Source organism: Nicotiana attenuata, unplaced genomic scaffold, assembly GCF_001879085.1.
Source record: "Nicotiana attenuata strain UT unplaced genomic scaffold, NIATTr2, whole genome shotgun sequence".
In the NCBI taxonomy this organism is placed as follows: Eukaryota; Viridiplantae; Streptophyta; class Magnoliopsida; order Solanales; family Solanaceae; genus Nicotiana; species Nicotiana attenuata.
Window position 1 is genome coordinate 46,456 of NW_017672740.1, and position 6,358 is coordinate 52,813.

A 6,358-nucleotide genomic window follows, 5' to 3' on the forward strand; every position below is an offset into this window, starting at 1 on the left:
GGCTGGGGGAGGTGCCCATACTCCTACCGCATGTACTCTAGAGCAGCTAGCTTAGGGAGTTTAGACACCAAGGGTATTATCGGTTCAGCCTGTTGTAGCTGCTGGGGATGAGGTTGGTCCATCTATGAGTAATAAGGAGCAAAAGAGGTTGGAGAGGTTTGGGAGGCTTAAGGCTAAAGAGTTCAGTAGAGTAGAGTCCGAGGATGATTAGGATTTTCTAGATATGCGTCAGTAGATCCTTCGTACACCAGGTCATTTGGATACTAGTGGGGTTGCATTTTCTACATTTCACCTTATAGGGGTAGCTTACAGATGGTGGCAGGCCTATAATTTGAGCAGGCCAATCGATGCAGCACCACTTAAGTGGTATGAGTTCTTAGTTCTCTTCTTAGAGAAGTTTGTCCCATAGACTCACAGGAAGGAGTTGCGTAGGCAGTTTGAGAAGCTACGTCGGGAGGGTATGGCACTGACCAAGTATGAGATGAGGTTAACAGATCTAGCTTGCCATGAAGTGTGATTGGTTCCTATGAGAGAGAGAGAGAGAGAGAGAGAGAGAGAGAGAGAGAGGATGAGGAGGTTCATTACTTGCCTCAACTATGGCATACGTTTCAGTTTGGCCTGAGAGGTTGAGACACATGTTAGGTTGTACATGGTGGTTGATATTGCCAAGTGATTGGAGTTGAAGGCTTGAGCACGAGGAGTTGGAGGGCAAGAGGTCTCGTCTTTATGTGGTTTAAGTGGTACCTCATCTAGAGGCCAGTCACATCACAACGGAGGTCGTCCTTATAGGCCCACTCAAGTGGATCGTCCGGTTCATTGTGGTGCATCAGCTAGTCATGGTTACTACAGTAATCATCCGGTTCAGTCATCATTCAGTGCACTCCTAGCTCAGAGTTTGTACCATACCCCGTCAGTTTAGGGTTAACAGTATCAGGTTCTTCTAGTTCTCAAGATTTGGATCAGGCTCCGCAGCCATCCCTAGATCGAGGTTGCTTCGAGTGTGGCAAGTTGGGGAATGTGAGGAGGTACTGCCCCATCTTACCGGAGGTCCTGTTTAGCAGAGGGGTCACGCTACTACTTCCGCACCAGTTACTACACCGCCCACTCTGCCAACTTGAGGCGAGACTCAAGCAGTTCGGGTTCGCCCTAGAGGGGAGGTCGATTAGGCAGTGGGCAGGCCCAATGCTATGCTTTTCTCGCCAGGCCAGAGGTAGTTGCTTTTGATACTGTGATCACATGTATTGTTTCAGTATGCTACATGGATGCTTCAATATTTTTTGATCCTGGTTCCACTAATTCATATGTGTCATTGTACTTTTCTCATTATTTGGGTACGTCCCATGATTCTTTAGTTTGCCTTTTTATGTATCGACACCGGTGGGTGATTTTTTTATTTTGGACCACGTGTATCGGTCGTGTGTGGTGATTATTAGGGGATTAGAGACGAGAGTTGATGTTTTACTCCTTAGCATGGTTGATTTGGATGTGATTTTAGGCATGGATTTGTTGTAACCATCTTAGGCTATTTTGGATTGTCATGCAAAGACTGTGACATTCGCGATGTCGCGGGTGCCGAAGTTAGAGTGGAAAAGTTCTCTGGATTATGTTCCAGTAGAGTGATTTCATATTTGAAGCCTCAACGGATGGATGAGAAGGGGTGTTTAGCCTATTTTGCCTTTCTGAGGAATGTTGGTGTTGATACTCCTACCATTGAGTCTGTTTCGGAAGTGAGAGACTTTTCGATTTGTTCCTATAGACCTATCGAGCGTGACACCCGACAGGGACATTGAATTTTGTATTGATCTGGTGCTGGGCACCCATCCTATATCAATACCTCCATATCGCACTACAGCAGCCGAATTGAAAGAGTTAAAGGAACATATTCAAGAGTTACTTGATAAGGGCTTCATCAGGCCCAGTGTGTCTCCTTGGGATGTGCTGGTTCTATTTGCGGAGAAGAAAGATGGTAATATGCAGATGTGCATTAAATACATACAGTTGAACAAAGTTACAATTAAGAAGAAGTACCCATTACCGCACATTGATGAGTTATTTGACTAGCTTCAAGGTGCTATATTGTTTTCGAAAATTGATTTGAGGTTAGGGTATCATCAATTGAAGATTCGGGATTCTGATTTGAAGACGGTATTCAGGACCCGCTATGGTTACTATGAGTTTCTTGTGATATCTTTAGGCCTAACCAATGCCCCAGCAACCTTTATACACTTGATGAACAGTGTATTCCAGCTGTATCATGATTCATTCATCATTGTGTTCATTGAAGACATATTGGTGTACTCACGCAGCCAGGAGGATCATGAGCAGCATCTGAGGATTGTACTCTACACCTTAAGGGAGAAGACGTTATACTCTAAATTCTCTAAGTGTGAGTTTTGGCTTGACTCAATGGCTCTCTTGGGCTATATGGTTTCTAGTAAGGGGATCAAGGTAGATCCAAAAAATATTGAGGCACTTCAGAGTTGTCTTAGGCCGTCTTTAGCTAAAGAGATTCGGAGCGTTTTAGGTTTGGCAGGTTATTATCACCGTTTTGTGGAGGGGTTTTCATCCATTGCTTTACCTTTGACTAGATTGACCCACAAGGGTGCCCTATTTAGGTGGTCTAATCATTGTGAGGAGGGCTTTTAAAAGTTCAGGACTTCCTTGACCACAACTCCAGTTCTAGTTTTTCGGTCAGCATCAGAATCTTATACAATTTATTGTGATGCTTCACGGATTGGCATCAGGTGTGTTTTGATGTAGGAGGGTAGGGTGATCGCTTACGCTTTGCATCAGCTGAATCTCCATAAGAAGATCGACCACTTTCATGACTTAGAGTTGGCAGCTATTTTTCACGCATTGAAGACTTGGAGGCATCATCTCTATGGCATGTCTTGTGAGCTATTCACAGATAATTAGAGTCTCCAATACTTGTTCAAACAAAGGGATCTAAATTTGAGGCAGTGGAGATGGTTGGAGCTACTAAAGGACTATGATATTACCATTCTGTATCATCCCGGGAAGGCCAATATAGTGGCTGGTGCCTTGAGCAGAAAGACTGATAGCATGGGTAGCATTGTATATATTCTAGTTGGTAAACGACAACTAGCATTGGATGTTCAGTCCTTGTCCAATTAGTTCGTGAGGTTAGTGTTTTGGAGCCTAGCCGGGCTCTTGCTTGCGTGGTTTCTCGGTCTTATTTATATTAGCGCATAAAAGCGCGTCAGTATGATTGGTGACCCCCATTTGCTTGTCTTTAAGGAAACGATGCAGCATGGTGATTCCAAGGAGGTTTCTATTGGAGAGGATCGAGTGTTACAGATGCAAGGTCGTATGCCCAATGTAGATGGGTTGCATGAGTTGATTCTTGAGGAGTCCTACAGTTCGCGGTACTCCATTCATGCAGGTGCCGCTAAGATACATAAGAATTTGAGGCAACATTATTGGTCAAGAAGAATGAAGAAAGATATGGTGGAGTATATAGCGCAGTGTTTGAACTGTCGGCAGGTGATGTACGAGCACCATAGGTCGGGTGGTTTGTTTTAGAGACTTGAGAATCCCAAGTGGAAGTGGGAGTGTATTACCATATATTTTGTTGTTGGGCTCCCACGAATTTTGATGAAATTTGATGCAGTGTGGGTTATTGTGAATAGATTGACCAAGTTTGCACACTTTATTCCGATTGTGACTACCTATTCTTCAGAGTAGCTGGCTCAGATCTATATCTGTTAGATTGTTCATCTTCACAATGTGTCAGTGTCTATTACCTCCGATCGAGGCACACAGTTCTCATTGCATTTCTTAAGAGCCGTGTAGCGTGAGTTAGGTGCATAGGTTGAGTTGAGTACAACATTTCATCGCATATGGATGGGCAGTTCGAGTGCACCATTCGGATATTGAGGATATGCTACATGCTTGTGTTATGGATTTTGGGGGTTCACGGGATCAGTTCTTACCGCGTGAAGAGTTTGCCTACAACAATATCTACCAATCGAGTATTAAGACGGCTCCTTATGAGGCCTTATACAGGAGGTGGTGTCATTCGAAAGTTGGTTGGTTTGACCCGGGAGAGGCTACATTGTTGGGCACTGATTTGGTTCAAGATGCCTTGAAGAAAGTCAAGTTGATTAAGGGTCATATTCGTACAACACATTCTAGGCAGAAGTGTTACGCTGATTGGAAGGTTCGTGATGTAGCATATATGGTGGGTGAGAAGGTTTTTCTTAGAGTTTCGCCCATGAGGGGTTTGATGAGGTTTGAGAAGAAGGGAAAGTTGAGCCCTCGATATATTGGCCCGTTTTTCGTGTTGAAGAGGATTAGGGAGGTGTCTTACAGACTTGCCTTGCCACCTAGTCTATCGGGTGTTCACCAAGTGTTTCATGTTTCTATGCTAGGGAAGTATTAATGTGATCTGTCACATATGTTGGACTTCATCATAGTTCAGTTAGATGGGGATTTTACTTATGATGTGGAGCCGATGGTTATTTTGGATCAATAGTTTCAGAAGTTGAGGTCAAAGAAAATAGCTTCGATGAAGGTTATCTGGAGAGGTCATCCAGTTAAAGAGGCTACATGAAAAACAGAGCAAGAGATGCGGAGCAGATATCTACACCTGTTTGGGATACCAGGTATGATTCTAGACCCGTTCGAGGACGAACGCTTGTTTAAAAAGGGAAGAATGTAACGAACCAACCGGTCATATTGTGTATTGTATCCTTGTTACCCTATTTATTGCTTATATTCATTTGTGGTTATGTGACTTGCCGAGGTGGTTGGTTTGGTTTCGGCGATGTTTCGGAGAAAAATGGGACACTTAGTCCCAAGGTTGAAGGCTTAAGTCGAAAGAGCCTACCAGAGTTTAAATTTTGTGTAGACGACTTCAGAATGGAGTCTCAATAGCTTCGTTTGGTAATTTTGGAATTAGGCGTTTTCCCCGATATTGATTTTGATGTCCTTAGGTCATTTTTGCTTGAATTGACGAAAGTTGGAATGCTGAAGGTTTGGAAGGTTTAAAGGTTTAACCGAGAGTTGACTTTGTTGATACTTGGTTTGAATTTTTTTTCCACAAGTTAGAATAGGTCCATTGTGTCATTTGGGACTATTGCCTAAAATTTTAGGTCTTTCGGAGTTGATTTGATTTTGTTCGGCATTGGTTTTTGGGGGTTGGAAGATCATTAGTTTATTATGCTTGAGTTGGGGTGCGATTCGTGGTGTTATTTGATGTGATTTAAGTCTTCGAGTATGTTTTCATCGTGTTTTAGGAATTATTTATATGTTTAGATGGGGTCCGGGGGGGGGGAGGGGCGTCTGGTGTGATTCAGATGGTTGGCGGAACATGTTTGCATTTTGGACAAGTGTTGAAGCTTCATGTATTAGTGTGATCGCACCTATGAGATTATGGCCGTAGGTGCGAAGCCGCAGATGTATAGCAGAAGCAGAGGATAACTGGGCATGGTAGTGATCGTAGATGTGGATGGGGGCTGAATTTGTGGAAGCGCAAATGCTCTATGTTTTCCGTATATGGGAAAAGGCTAGAGGCAGGAACAACGCAGGTGTGAGGTAGATTCCGCATCTACGAGCTTGCATATGTGGTGAGGTGCGTGCAAAAGAAAGCTTGGGCATAGGCCTGAAGATTCGCAGGTACGGATTAAGGACCTAGAAGCGGTCCCGCAGGTGTAGTAAAGGGACCATAGGTGCGCTAGGTCGAAGATTTAATTTGGTTTCCGTAGAAGCGGAATCGGACCGCAGAAGCGGTGTCGCAGGTGCGACCATATTGGCCGCATGTGTGGTTTTGCTGGGTAGATTTTTATAAGTCGAAGGGTATTGTAGTTTTTCTCATTCGGAGAGTTTTGGGACTTCACTAAGGGCAATTTTTAAGAGGGATTTCGCTCTAATTTAAGAGGTAAGTAAATATTAATCACTTTTATCGATAAACATTGATTACCCATCGATTATTGCACCTAGGTTATGTGCATTTGAGGTGAAAATTAGGGATTTTATACCATGTACTTAGAGAGTGCGATTTAGTGATTTGGGGGTCGATTTGTGGAAATAATTGGATGAAGTTATTATGGTTGGACTCGTAATTAAATCAGTATTCAGAATTTCTTAATTTTGTCGGGTTCCGAGGTGCGGGTCCGCGGTTGACCTTTTGGGTTAAACTTTCCAATTTTGACGAGAGTTTAACTTTATCATTTGAGACTGTTTACTATGGCTATTATTGATTGTATTAAGTTGTTGTGATCATATTCGAGTCATTAGGAGGCCGATTCGCGAGGCAAGGGCTTGTTGGAGTACTGAGCTGCGCGCTTTGAGGTAAGTAACACTTCTAAAACGTAGAATTTAGGGTATTCATCCCTAG